We start from the raw sequence: 15459 nt of genomic DNA, 5'->3' as shown, positions 1-15459 counted from the left end.
AACATGTAAAACCATGGATGAACCTCATAAATATACTATTGACTGAAAGAAGTCAGAAACGTAAGAATACTCTCATAAAATTTCATTTATGGCTGGGCACGGTGGCTCATGCCTGTAATCCCAGTACTTTGGGAGGCCAAGGTGGGTGGGTCATGAGGTCAGGAGTTCCAGACCAGCCTGACCAATATGGTGAAACCCCGTCTCTACTAAAAATATAAAAATTAGCCTGGCGTGGTGATGGCACACACCTGTACTACTTTGGAGGCTGAGGCAGATGAATCCCTTGAACCCGGGAGACAGAGGTTGCAGTAAGCTGAGATCGTGCCACTACACTCTAGCCTGGGCAACAGAGTGAAACTCTGTCTCAAAAAAATAAAATAAATGCATAAATAAAAAATAAATTCTTTTATTCTAAGTATAAAAAAGGGTCAACTTGTCTGATGTTAAAAATCAAGGTAGTGGTTTTCTTAGAAGAGAAAGGGGATCATTTATGTAACACCCTTCAGAGGAGTTAAACTTTTAATGTGTCAGATTCTATTTCTTGACCTGTGTGGTGGTTATACAGCTATATTCAGTTTTTGATAATTAATTAAGTTGTACACTTATTATTGGCATACAAATCTGCATGCGTGTTAATCTTTAATACAAAAAAAAAAGTTTCAAAATACATTGTACAAACCTAAGACAGCTTAAAAAGAGATTACTCAAGAGTCTCTAATGAATACTTTCATTCAGAATTTCTTATAGATGTGGCAGGGTGCAATCCTCTTTAGCGGGCCAGATTTGGTCTCTTAATTGCACAGCTATCATTAGTCTCCTCCCCTGTCTTCCTGTTGAAAAGGAGGTGTAGTGAATAAAAGCATATAAAAGGGGTCCCCTTTATAGAGAAGAGGGGGGTTTTGTGGGAAATATAGCGGAGTGATTGTTGAAAATCCTGATGAGGATTACTCTCCTTTTTGCTCTTAGCCATATTTTGACTCTGTGTCTTTTCTACCTCTTGAATTCTCCTGTTTAAAATGAGGTGGTCTGGATTAAATTATAGCTGAAATCCCTTCAAACTCAAGCTCTTGTCTCTCCCTCAGAGTTGTTCTGTGCATTTTGATAGATTAAAAGAGGTCAGCACCACCTGAACCTCACTTTGCAATCAATCAATCAATGGCCATAAAATACCCCATATATACCCAAGACAGTGCTGGAATGTGTGAGGGATTTAAGAGAATTAAAATAAAGAGAGACTGATTTTGAGGGACTTATAGCATAATTTAGAAGAAAATAAAAAATAAACATTCCCAGAACAAACAATAATTAATAGCATCAAGGTGAGGCATTTGATATATATTGAAGGAAGTCGTAAAACAGAAAATTCTCTCCAGAATAACTTTGGTGAAGTCATGAAAGAAAATGCATGTTTTAACCCGGGTCTTGAGGAATAGAGAAAAGTGTTGAGACTAGGAAGGCATATTTAGTTGTCCAGTGTGAGCACAGGCAGGAAACATAATGAAATATGCATGGACAAATGTTTGCTGGAGGTCGGAATAGGTGCCTTCTAGTGATAAATAAAAAGTAAAAATATTTATTAGCTGAAAGCCCATTGATAGGTGTACTCATTTTACTTCTGACCCATTACTGGATTCTACAATTTGGAAACAGATTGGCCTTAAAATGAGATGGATACAAAATTTCAGATAGGAGAAATAAGTTCAAGAGATCTATTGTAAAACATGGTGACTTTAGTTAGTATATTATATAGTTAAAAATTGCTAAGAAAGTATGTTATGTGTTCTTACCATGAAAATGATAAATTTGTGAAGTAATACATGGGTTAATTAACTCTATTTAGCTATTCCACAGGATAAACAAATTTTAAAACACCATATTGTATATCATGAATATATACAATTTTTATTTGTCAATTAAAAAGTGAATATTTATTATTTATTTATTTATTTATTCATTCATTTATTTATTTATTTTTGAGACAGAGTTTCGCTCTTTCACCCAGGCTGGAGTGCAGTGGCACGATCTCGGCTCACTGCAACCTCCACCTTCTGGTTTCAAGCAATTCTTCTGCCTCAGCCACCTGAGTAGCTAGGATTATAAGTGCCCGCCACCAAGCCCAGCTAATAATTGTATTTTTTAGTAGAGACGGGGTTTTACCATGTTGGCCAGGCTAGTCTCAAACTCCTGATCTCGTGATCTGCCTGCTCGGCCTCCCAAAGTGCTAGGATTACAGGCATGAGCCAACAGGACCAACCGTGAATAATTAATTAAAAAAAAAAAGATATAAACCAAGCTCTGACCTGCGTGAGTAACAACAGCAGAGAAACTCCAGCCATTCCAGTCTCTACTTCACATGTGATGCAGTGGCAGGCAGAACAACCCACTCTCAGAGCCAGCATCAGCAGAACCCTGCATCCTCCTGGCACCAATGGACTAGGAAAGTTCCTATTACTACTGCAGACAACTTCAGAGGTTGAGCAGGAAGCCCCAAAGGCGTCAAGGAACAAAACAGACTAGAAAACATTGCAAGGAGAGGAACAACTAAATCATTATTGGACCCAAAGCCCACAAAAAGTAGTCCAGAACTCACATACAAACCCTAAACAGAGCAACTTGCTGCCAAAACAGAAAACATAAGTAGGATTAAGAGTCTCCTAATGTAATGACTAAAATGTCTGGGATGCAGTAAAAATCACTGGTACCAAAAACCAGAAAAAATCACAATATGAATGACAAAAGACAATCATTTGATACCAATACCAATACTATCCACATGTTGGAATTATCTGTTAAAATTTTAGCCAGGCATGGTGGCTCATGCCTGTAATTCTAGTGCTTTGGGAGGCCAAGGCAGGAGGATTCTTGGAGGCCAAGAGTTCCAGACCAGCCTGGGTAACACAGTGAGACCCTATCTCTATAATAATTTTAAGAACTAGTCAGGTGTGATGGCATGTGCCTGAAGTCCCAGCTATTTGGGAGACTGAGTCAGGAGAGTTGCTTTAGCCCAAGATACAGAGGTGGTAGTGAGCTATGATCATCACTGCACTCCAGCTTGGGTGACTGAGTGAGACCTAGTCTCAAAAAAAAAAAAAAAAAAAAAAAAAAAAAATTAAGGCAACCATCATAAAATACTTCGATAATCATTATAATTTACTGTAAAACAAATTTAAAAGACATGGAAAATCTCAGGACACAAAAAGAATATATAAAACAAAAAGAATGAAATAGAAATTATGGAAGTGAAAAACAAAATAACCAAACAAAGAAAAAAACAAGCAAAAATTTCATTGGATGTTATCAACAGCAGAGTGGAAAAGACACAGAAAAAATCAGTGAAATTGAAGACAAATTAATAGAATTTATTCAGTCTGAACAACAAAGAGAAAATAGACTAAAAGAAAAAATAAACAGAGATCAAGGGATCTGTGGGACAATAACAAATATCTGACATTAGAATCATCATAATTTTGATGAAGAAGAGAAATGGAGAGGAGCTAAGAAAATATTCAAATAAATATTGGCTGAAAGCCTCCCAAATTTGGCAAAACACATAAAGCTATGGATTCAAGAAGCTGAGTAAAACTCAAGTAGGATAAACCTAAAACTACACCAATCACATTATAATTAAACTTCCGAAAACTAAAAACAAAGAATAAATCATTAAAACAGAGAAAACCGCTGCATTTTCTATAAAGAAAAAAGCAAATTTAATGACAGAATCTGCCATCTGAATCCACGGAAGACAGAAGGAAGTGGTACAAGTTTTATCAAGTACTGAAAGAGCAGTCAATCCCGAATTGTGTATCTGGTGAAATAATCCTTCATACTAAAATAAAGACATTCTCAGTTGAAGGGAGACTGAGAGAATTTGTTGCTAGCAGATTTATCATTAAAGAGTAGCCACAGGACTGCTGGTGGGAATGTATAGGTAGGTAAGTTGGTGCAAAAATAATCGTGGTTTTGCATTGCTTTAAATGGCAAAACCCACAATTACTTTTGCTCCAACCTAATAAATTAGTACAACCACTATGGAAAATGGTATGGTGATTCCGTAAAGAACAAAAACTAGAACTACCATTTGATCCAGGAATCCCACTATTGAGTATCCAAAGGAAAAGAAGTCATTGTATGAAAAAGACACATACCCACACATGTTTATGGCATCACAATTCACAATGGCAAGCATATGGAACCAAACTAAGTGCCCACTGACTGAGGGTATAAAGAAGATGTTGTATATGTACACCATGGTATACTACTCAGCCATAAAAAGGAATGAAATAATGTATTTTGCAGCAACTGGCACAGAGCTTGAGGACATTATTGTAAGTGAAATGACTCAAGAATACAAAACCAAATATCATATGTTCTCACTTATAAGTGAGAGCTAAGCTATGAGGATGCAAAGGCATAAGAGTGATATAATGGACTTTGAGGACTCAGGGGTTGGACTGTTAGGAGTGGGGTGAGGAATAAAAGAGTACACATTGGGGACAGTGTACACTGCTCAGGTGACAGGTCCACTAAAATCTCAGAAATAACCACTAAAGAACATAACCAGGTAACCAAAATCCACCTTTACCTAAAGATTGCTGGAATACATTTTAAAACCCTCCAGTTTTCAAGTTTATGTTTCGCAAATCTAAAAATCAAATCACCCTAATACAATAAAACAATTTACTTTCTTAAAATACAGATAGCTGAAGGAAACTCTAAACTAAAAAAAAATTATAAAAGATGATGACTGGGATCTTTAGAAAGTAAAGAACAGAATGAGTAAAAATTGCAGTAAACATAATAAGACCATCCTTCATTTCATGAGTTTAAAAATTATACTTTATAGTTGGAGTAAAGATGAACACCATCTAACATGGTGTTCTATGTATGCAAAGGAAATGATTGAGACAATTATACCTGAAAGCGATTAAGGGGACCTAAATTGAAGAAAGGTTTTTATACTTAACTTGAAGTGGTAACACAATGACACCAGCAGGCAACTACTAAGAAAACTATATAAACAGCTATAATGAAAAACATAAATACATCAAAATAGAATTCTAAAACTATTTTCAAGTTATCCACAGTTAGGCCAAGATACATACAGACAAACAATGGACAATTGAGAAAGAGAAAGTGAAAACAGAGAACAAATAATAAAAAGGCAGACATAGGCTCTAAGCGATCAATAATTATTTAATTGTAATAATCTAAACCAATTAAAAGGCAGTGATTTGCATAGTGGAATTAACAAACAACACCCACTTATGTGTGGGCTGTAAGAAATCTGCTTCAAACACTATTGATATAGACAGGAGGCAGGGAAATACTGGGTAGAAGAGGTTGGTTTCCTGGCAAAGTCTCCGTTCTCAAGCCTGGAAACCCATAACCCTAAATGGGAACAGACATTCCTTTTTTCCTGCCCAAATGTTGCATTTTGACCCACAACATCCCGCTAACCTGTACAAACACCAGGCTCCAAGAGCAGATGACCAGAGGAACAGAAGAGTGGCAAAGTGGCAGAGCAGCAGAGTGGTGAGGCAGAGAAGGAGAGAAGAGAAGCAGTACCTGAATGTTGAGAGGAGTTCAGCTGGGGACAGTTGGAGAGATTAGCTATGGGATGACCATACTCCAGGGGATGATCATCTTCCCACTCCATCCCCTTTCCAGTTTCCCATCCATCTTACTGAAGGCACGTCCATCACTCAATAAAATCCCCACATTCACCATCCTTCAAGTGCAAGTGACCTCATTCTTCCTGGATGCTGGACAAGGATCCAGGAACCAAGAGGGGAGGGTGTAAAAGACTGTCATCTGACTCTCCACTGAGCTGGTTTAACACTTAGTCATCTGTGGATAGCAACTGCTAAAAGGGCATTAATTGTAACACACCCCTAGACACTACCGTGGGGCCAGGGTCCAAAAACGCTCATCCTTGCTCCTGCACCTGCCTATCTGCCTGCTCCCCTTCCAGTAAGGGATTTGAGCACATGGTGGCAGAGCCACATCCCTGTTGCAAGTCCCAAGAGGCGTCAAGGAACTCTCCTGTTTCATTATGACACAGATAAGTTGAAAACCAAAGGATAGAAAAGATATATCAGGCAAATATTAATTTTTAAAAAGGAGCAACTATAATAATACTAGATCAAGGAGACTTAAAAGCAAACAAAATTACTACAGACAATAAGGACATCACAAAATAATAAATGGATTAATTTGCCAAGAATATAGCAATCCTAAATGTTTTTGGACCAAACAACAGAACTTCAAAATACATAGAGTAGAAACCATTAGAGGAGAATGAGAAAGAAATCCATAATTATAACATGGGTTTCAAAATCCCATTTTAAACAATTGATAGAAATCAGCAAGGAGAGCGAATAATGAAACATTAATCAACAAGACCTACTGTCATTTATAGAACACTCTAACCATCTACAGCAGAATCCATATTCTTTTCAAGCTTACATGGAACATTCACCAAGATAGACTATATCATGGTAATAAAATAAACTTTAACAAATAAAAAAAAACATAAAATCACACAGAGTATGTTCTCTGACCACAATGTATCAAAGAAGAGTATACCAATAACAGAAACTCAGGGAGAAATTTTTTAACACCTTGGGGATTAAAAATATACTCCTAAATAATGGATTGGTCAAATAGGAAATATCAAGGGAAAATAATACATAGAGTAGAATAAAAATAGACACAAAATATATTTTTAAGAGACATAAAGAAGAACAAAATAAATTCAAAACAAGCTGAATTAAGAAAATAATACAGATAACATCAGAAATCAATGAATTTGTAAACAAGAGAATAGGAAACTAATAAAACTAAAAGCCAATTAATCTACAAAAATCAATAAAATTGGTAAACTTTTAGCAAGATTGACAGACATAAATTGAGACAAGACCCAAAGCATAAAATCAGAAATGCAACAGAAGACATCTCAACAGATCATCACATGGGTAACCATATAAGATAGTGGATATGTTAATTTGTTTCACTATAGCAACCATTTTACCATATATACATATCTTACATTATGTTATATGCCTTATATATATGTGAAATTTTTATTGAAACAAATTTTTTAAATGATTACAAGGAAATATTATGAATAACTTTACATTCATCAATTCAGTAAGGTGGAAGGAATAAACCACTTCTTGAAGACCACAAACTCCTCAAACTCAGCCAAAATCAAATAAATAGAATAGTTCTATAACTATTGAAGAAATCAAATTTTTATTTTAAAAGCTTCTGCTCAAGAAATTTCCAGGCTCAGATGGTTTCATAGGAAATTTTTCCCAAATATTCAAAAAAGAATTAACACAAAGTTTACACAATTTCTTTCAAAACCAGAAAAGGGAATACTTCCTAATTCATATTATGAAGCCAGTATTAAACTGATACCCAAACCCAACAGGGATCACATGAAATGTAAAAATTGTAGACCAATATATCTCATTAACTCAGAGGAAAATAATTCTCAAAAAAATTTTATCAAAATATTATAGAAAAATATATATGTATAATAATGCATTATGATAAAATGTGATTTATTCCAGGTATGTGAGACTGGTTAAATATTCAGAATATATTAATGTAGTCCACCACTTCAATAAGCCAAGGAAAAAAACTTATCATATCATTTACTACAGATAAAGCATAGTAAATACCCATTCATGAAAAAAAAAATTCACTTTCAATACATTAGGAATATAGATGAATGTCCTCAAACTTATAAAGAATACCTATTATAAAAACTACACCAAGCATCATAATGGTGAAAAATTGAATGCTTTGCCTCTAAGATTGGGCACAAGGCAAAGATGTCTTTCCTTACACTTACAGAAATAATCCTGGAAATTTTAGCCACTGCAATAATGCATGGAATGGAAATTAAAGATATACAGATGAGAAAGCAAGAAGTAAAACTCTCTATTTGCAAATCGCAAGCTTGTCTGTGTAGAACACCCCAAGTAATCTACAAAATACTTTGAGAACTAATAAGTATCGCTTGTGTTTAGTAAGGTTACAAAATACCACATGAATACACAAAATGCAAATGCATTTCAAGATACAGACAAGAAATAATTGGAAACAGAAATGTAATAGCAAAAATTTAATACCATTTTCCATTACTCCTAAGAAAATTATATAGGTAAGAATCTAACATTGACAGTTTTTGCATAATTAAATTTATAAAATGTTGATGAAGAAATCAAAGAAGAGCTAAATACTTGGAGAAACATATTCATAGATTGGAAAACTCAACATAGTAAAGATGTCAATTCAACATAACCAATAGGTTTAATTTAATTTCTTTCAAAATGTCATTGCAGTTCTTTGTAAACATAAAATTACTCTAAAATTAACAAAGAAACATTAAGCATTAAAATAGCCAAAATATGTTTTAAGAAGAAGAAAAACAAGGGAGGAATTATTGATGCTAAGACTTATGTATGTATGCTGAACTAATCAGGTCAGTCTGGTAGCAGCAGAAAGATAGACGGATCAAAGGAACAGAATAGAACATGCAGACATAACTCCACATGAATATGCCTAATTAATTTTTTATGAATGTGTAAAAGCACTTCAATAAATAAGGAAAAGACTTTTCAATAAATAATGCTGAAGCAATTAACCATCCATCAGCCAAAAAAAAACACTTTATACAAAAAATAATTTTCAAAATGGATAATTGATATAAATGTGAAACAAAATGATAGAATTTTTAGAAAAGAACATAGGAGAAACTCATGTGTACCTACGACTAGGCAGTGTTCTTAGATTTGATACCAAAATCACAATTCATAAGAGGAAAAAAAATCAATACATTTAGTTCATCAAAATGTAAAACTTTTACTCTGTAAAAGATCCCATTAAAAGACAAACTACTGACTAAAACCAAATATTTCCAAGTCACATATCTACAAAGGCCTGGAATCTAGAATATGCAAAGAACTCTCATAACTCAAACTTAAAAAAAAAAACAATCCAACCAGAAAAGAGTCAATGGACACAGCGAAAATGAAAATAAGCATTATCTTGGTGAAATAAGCCAGGCACAGAAAGACAAAAACTTAACGATTTCACTTATACATGGAATCTAAACAAGTTGGGCTCATAGAAAAAGTAAAAAAGTGGTTACCAAGGACTGCAGGGAGGGGTTGGTAAGATGGTCAAAGGATACAACACTTCAGCTAGTTAGGAGTAATAAGGACAGGTGATCTATTCTACAATATGGTGGCTATAGTTAATAACAATATGAAATTCCTTGTGAATAACTAAGAGTAGATTTTAAGTGTTCTCACTACAAAAAATAAGTATTTAAGGTAATGCGTATGTTAACTAGTCAATTCAGCCATTTCATCATGTATAATTTTACAAAACATCATGTTGTACCTGATAAATATATATCATTTTACGTCAATTAAAAAGGTAAATAAGAAAATAAAATGGTCAGAAGTATGTACAGATACTTAACTGTAGAGGATATTTAGATGACAAATATACTCATGAAAATACGTTCAATATCGTTAGTCATTAGACTAATGCAAATTAAAATCATAATGAGATATCACTATATGCTGATCAAAATGACTAAAATGAAAAATAGTGATAATATCTAATGCTGGCAAGGGTGAGAATATAAAATAATAGAGCCATTCTGGAAAATACTTTGGCATTTCCTTTCAAAACTAAAATGGACTTATCATAAGTTCTAGCAATTGTGTTCTTGGGTATTTATTCCAGAGAATTAAAAGCTTATGTTCACACAGAAACTTGTCTGTGAATGCCCATAGCAGCTTTCTTCATCATAGCACCAAACTGGAAATTACCCAAATGTCCGTGAAAGGGTGAATAAACAAATTGTGGTATATCCAAATCTGAATGCTATTTGGTAATAAAAAGAAAACACACTACTGATAACAAACACTTGGACATAATTCAGGAAATAATGCTGAGTGAAAAACAATCTCAAAAGGATGCATATTAACTCATTTCATTTATATAATAATCAAAAAATAAAATAATTATATAGATGAAAAAATGACATGGTAGACTAGTAGTTGCCAGAGGTTAGGGGTTGGGATAGGAAGGGGATGGACAAGGAGCAACACGACAGGCCTCAGAGTAAAGGCAGAGTTGAGTGTTTGATTATGCCGGTGGTTAAGGAGGCTACACATGTGACGTAATTGCATCAAATTATACACATACACACATGCATGAGTACGTGTATAACCGGTAAAATATGAATGAGCTTTATGGATTGAATCAATGTCAGTTTATTATTTTTCATATTATTCTAGAGTTGCATAAGATGTTAACATGGGGAATGCTAGGAGAAGGATGCACAGGGTTTTTATACACATTTGTTTGTAACTTCTTGTGCATCTGTAATTACTTCTAAATAAACAATTTGTAAAAGCTGGGTTATGTAATTCCCTAAGCACGTGGTTGAGTTAAAGTAAAAAAAAAAAAAAAAAAAATAGTACTCCATGAACACACAGCTAGTGCTCCTGATTCTGAGTATCTGTAGTTCTATCTATGGATATCATTCTTTTGGATTTACAGTATTGTCTTGAATTATCTAATGCACCTACAGCTATACTTATAACTACACACACACACACACACACACATACATAAACACACACCATACACTTGATTATTAAGTATAGCCAGAGTCTGACTGCTGAGTGTTGAGGAAATTTTCCACAAATGTTAGGGTTTGGGCAGGCAAGGATACCTACGAAAGGGAATAGAGACCTGAAATCTTAGACAGGGTCATAAAAAATTTAAAAAACTTTACCCACTCAGTATTTATTTCCTTTTTGGCATCTCTTTTAAGTGATTGGTTTTAAAATTTACAAAAGATTAGTTAAGAGTGGTATTGTAATACTGGATTTCATTTCAAGGAACCAATCCAATTCCCTAACAGCTTTGCTTTCTTTCTTTTCCTTAAAAAGAAACAAGCTTATTTCCCAAAGCCTTTTCTGGCTTGTCAATTTTACAAATGCAGTCAATGATCCATGAAAACCAAACAATTCAGTGAAAGACAATTTAAATAAAGAGGGAAAGCAAACAGTTACAATGTCAGTTCAATCTGAGGAAACACAAGCTCTGTTCCAATGGAACATGAAACTATCAAGTAGAAGTCTATTGAGGTGTAGATGTGCAATATAAACAGTGAAATTTAGATTTTTCTAAATGACAAATTTGCCTGGAAAACTACATTGAATCTGTAACACTTTCAACATTGTTGTTTTTAATATAAGCATTAGTTAATTTTTATGTTTAAAATTATTTTATATTTTAAACATTTGTATACATGCATGTGTATATATACATATGTTTGTATATATGTGCATATGTAATATATATACACACATATTATTATGTATATATTACACTGTATGTATATATATATTTTTTCTTTCAGGTCTCAAATATTTCATTTAAGGCCTTTAAAACACTTGTAGGTTCTATGCTCTTATAGTGTCCCCAAATAAAATTATCCTTCATGTACTTCATTTTATATTCTAGCCCACTGGCTCTCTAACTTTAGCATACTATACTCTAGAATCACCCAGACAATTTGTTAAAATAGATTGCTGTGCCCTACCCACAGAGTTTCTGATTTATCAGAACTTGGATAGGGCCTGATAATTTGTATTTCTAATGAAGATCACAGGTGGTACTATCTCTTTTGGTTTCAGGACGTTTTAAGAACCACAGTTTTCGTCCAAGATGAGTTTTTCCACACATTTAAAAATTAGTTTAGGTTTTCTGGAATGGCCAGTAATCTTTTGTGTCTGTTCTCTAGCTCCAGATTACTTGCCTTTACTTAGCTCATAAACTACGCTAAAAAGCAGTAATTTCTTCAAGGCTCTCCTAGGCAGATTTCAGTTATTAAAGAATTGCTACTCTATTTTACAGCTGAAAAGTTGGGAAACAATTTCAAAATTAATTTTGCAAAATCCATGCGCTGAAGCCTATATCAGAAAGCTCCCTGAGCCTTCACCCAGATTAGTTACTCTTACTTTTCACACAATTCATATGCACTTGATTAGCTCTTTCTAATTTGTAAGAGAGCTTATTAGAAGAATACTAACCCAAAGACTATTGCAATAATCCAGAGGAGCGACAGCGATAGTAGCACCCAGTATTTATTGAGGCGCTGCTCTGTGACATACACCATGCTAGATAACCTATTGACATTATCTCATCTGTCCCACCCAAAAAAACTATGACAGAGATACTATCATCCTATTTTACAGAAGTAGACACTGAGACAGAGTCTGAAGCACAAGATGTTTATTAGGAATCAACATTTGTGAAAGGAAGGAGAAGGAGGCAGGGTTGAGCAGAGAGAGAAGTTGAACGTTAATGCAAGCCCAACAGAGTCTTTACCAAACTAGTGGGGGCTCTCTAGCAAGATTTGCCTGTCAGTATCTCACATTGGGCTGAAATGGCTGGAAATATATGCCCACACTTAACTTGAAATGAGTTTCCCCAGAAAGGGTGTGACATCAGTAATTACTATGAATTATATCTTCCCACCCCTGTGCTGGGCAGGAAGTACTTCTCTGAAGAACTTACGTACGTATCTTGTGTCTGTTACTGATTTGTCCAAGGACACAGAAATCATCTGAGTAACAATTCAAACCCAGGACTATCTGATTCTTTCAATTACATAATCTGTTAGTTTCTGTATGCTGCGTACATTTCTTAACAATGTCATGAGGACTCCATCATGGACACCCACTGGATTGTGTGATAAAGCAGTGATGACCTCAGGTGCCACTGAGGAATGTAGAAGATTTTGTTGCTACATGAAAGGTCTCTAAACCTCACTATAATCTTGTCACTTGCCATCCTGTCAGTGTGCAGTATGAGTATGGAATTCGTGAACAGTTAGCACTATCCCTTTCACTCAAGCTACCATCATTTCTCATTCTGATGACTGAAAGAGCCTCCAAATGCATCTCACTGCTTCATGGTTGCTCCACGCAATGTCAAGACTGACTTAATAGAAATGTATTCATACCACAATTCTGCTCAAATGTTTTAAACAATTGTTCACACCTAAATAAAATCCGAATTCTTACCGAAGAACTTTCAAGCTCTGTATAACCTGATGCTGTCTCCTCACCAGCTATTATGGCTCTCAAACATGCTAAGCTAAATCCAGCCATGAAGATTTTGCAAGTGCTGTTTGTTCTATCTGGAATGCTCTTCATCCAAGTCCTCCCCACACTCTAGAGTTGTGCTCAATGCCATCTTTTCAGAGAGATCATCTTGACCACCCTAGAGAAAATACAGCTCCGATTCTTACACTCCACATGCCAACTCCTTCCCTTGCTTCATTTTTCTCCTTTGCTCTTTTCACTGCTCAGAATTGTGCAAACGTGTGTATGTATGCATGCATATTTGAGTATGTATAATTTTATTCCTAGTATCATTTTTGCATTGTGCAGTTAGAATACACATACCCATACTCAAATTGTTCATTATCTGTCTCCTCCACTGTAACTTCACATTATTACCTATAGAGATTTTAGCTGTCAAGTTCATCTGTGTACTCCCAGATTCTAAAAGAGTGCTTGTTACCCATTAGGAAAATTAATTAAATTTAAAAAATGACAGTAGTGAAAACATATATGTGTAAGCTAAGGTAAGTCAAATTCCAGTTCTACAACCAACCAGTTTGGATAAATCATGTGAAACTCTAAGCTTTGTTTTGTTTTGTTTTCTGTCTCAACTGGAGTTAATACATTCACATTTATTTTATTAAATTTAATAACATATTACAAAATGCTATGGAAAAGATAAATTGGGCTAATGAATAGTTAATTGAATTTGAGTATCTATCCCAAAATAATGAGTAAATTACTGAAGCTTTTTTTCTCTTCAAAAACTAAGCCCTCATCATTTAGAAAATATGTTTATATAAATTTTCCAGTGCACTGACAATGAAAGATAATGAAGCACTACTCTTTAATTTTTAAATTTGAGTGGTATTTGCAATTAATTACTGCATTATACTATATCCAATATGCTCTGCTACATATTTATGCTTTGCCTTTGATTAAATGTGTCTTCAAGGGAGACTCTATGAAATTATGCTTAGGATGCTTGATATGTGTGTACTAGGCAGACTGATCTTCCAAGTTTCCCACTGATCACTCTACTGCTTGTGTACACTCATAAGACCCAAGGTTTCTTCCTTCCAGCCTAGATTGATTCTTTTCAGTCCTTCCTAAAATAACTGTCACCATTCACCTTATCTTTCTTACTTGGTCAAGATATTCATTCATTATCTTTGTTCTTCAAATGTGCTACCCATATGGGTCTTTCCTGGTTTTCAAAAAGCATTGCACTTATGGATTGTGCCATATTGTTCAACATTTACCTGTGTTGTTTAAGGAGGCTTTCTCCCTACATCATATGCACAGATCCTGAGGAGAAGAGAAAGTTCTTGAGGACAGGGACTGGATTACTCATTGCTTTACTATATTCCGAAACCATCACCACTCTCCAAATATAAGTAGATGCTTGATATAACTCTAAATAGATAGTATGCTTTTTTAAATCCAGTAATTCCTAATTCTCACAATTCCAAATACCCCCTAAGTAAAGAAACTATTTTAATTAGATATCTCACTAAAGAATAAATAAAGGCGTTTCATGATTTCAACTCAGTACTTCAAGAGTTATGTAGACTGTGGGAAGCACAGTTTCAAGGCCTAAAGCTGAGAATTATGCTGCAATTAGGCTGTTGGGACCAAAAGGTTTGTCTACGTTCAGGATAAAACAGTTTGGCCGGGCGCCGTGGCTCATGCCTGTAATCCCAGCACTTCGGGCAGCTGAGGCAGGCGAATCACCTGAGGCCATTACTAGAGACCAGCCTGGCCAACATAGTGAAACCCCATCTCTACTAAAAATACAAAAATTATCTGGGCATGGTGGTGGGCACCTGTAATCCCAGCTACTCGGGAGACTAAGGCAGGAGTTGAACCTGAACCGGAGAGGTGGAAATTGGCGTGAGCAGAGATTGCGCCACTGCACTCCAGCCTGGGTGACAGAGCGAGAATCCATCTCAAAAAAAAAAAAAAAAAACAAAAAGTTTGTGGTCTGCAATTGATGTAAAACTTTCTAATCTAGCTCGCAGATCCCTGAAATTTACTTCATTCATAGCCTACTTCTGCTTTGCACAGCCGGTCAGGGTTTTGGAAAAAGAGAAATCGGGGATTATCTCCTTCTACTCTCCAGTGGGAAGACAGAAGCCTGCATGAATAGGGACAAAGACCACGGGAGCTCAAGGCCCTCATGTTGTTCAGGAATTAAGACAGGCTTTAGAATAGCCTGGATAAACTTTGGACAGAATTTTTTGGCTGTTATAAAACAGAACTTTCCAGTAATTTTGAAACCCATTTCCTT

General features: G+C 35.1%; 1 protein-coding gene across 4 annotated transcripts in view; it reads right to left on the bottom strand.

Moving 5' to 3' along the window:
• Positions 1-15459, bottom strand: part of RIT2 (Ras like without CAAX 2) — a 436154-nt gene that overhangs the window by 171783 nt on the left and 248912 nt on the right. The window lies entirely within an intron of this gene.

The sequence above is a fragment of the Macaca fascicularis genome, chromosome 18 (genome assembly GCF_037993035.2).
Source record: "Macaca fascicularis isolate 582-1 chromosome 18, T2T-MFA8v1.1".
NCBI classification, from domain to species: Eukaryota; Metazoa; Chordata; class Mammalia; order Primates; family Cercopithecidae; genus Macaca; species Macaca fascicularis.
The sequence above is the reverse complement of the archived record's forward strand: the minus strand, read 5'-3'. Positions and strand labels throughout refer to the sequence as shown.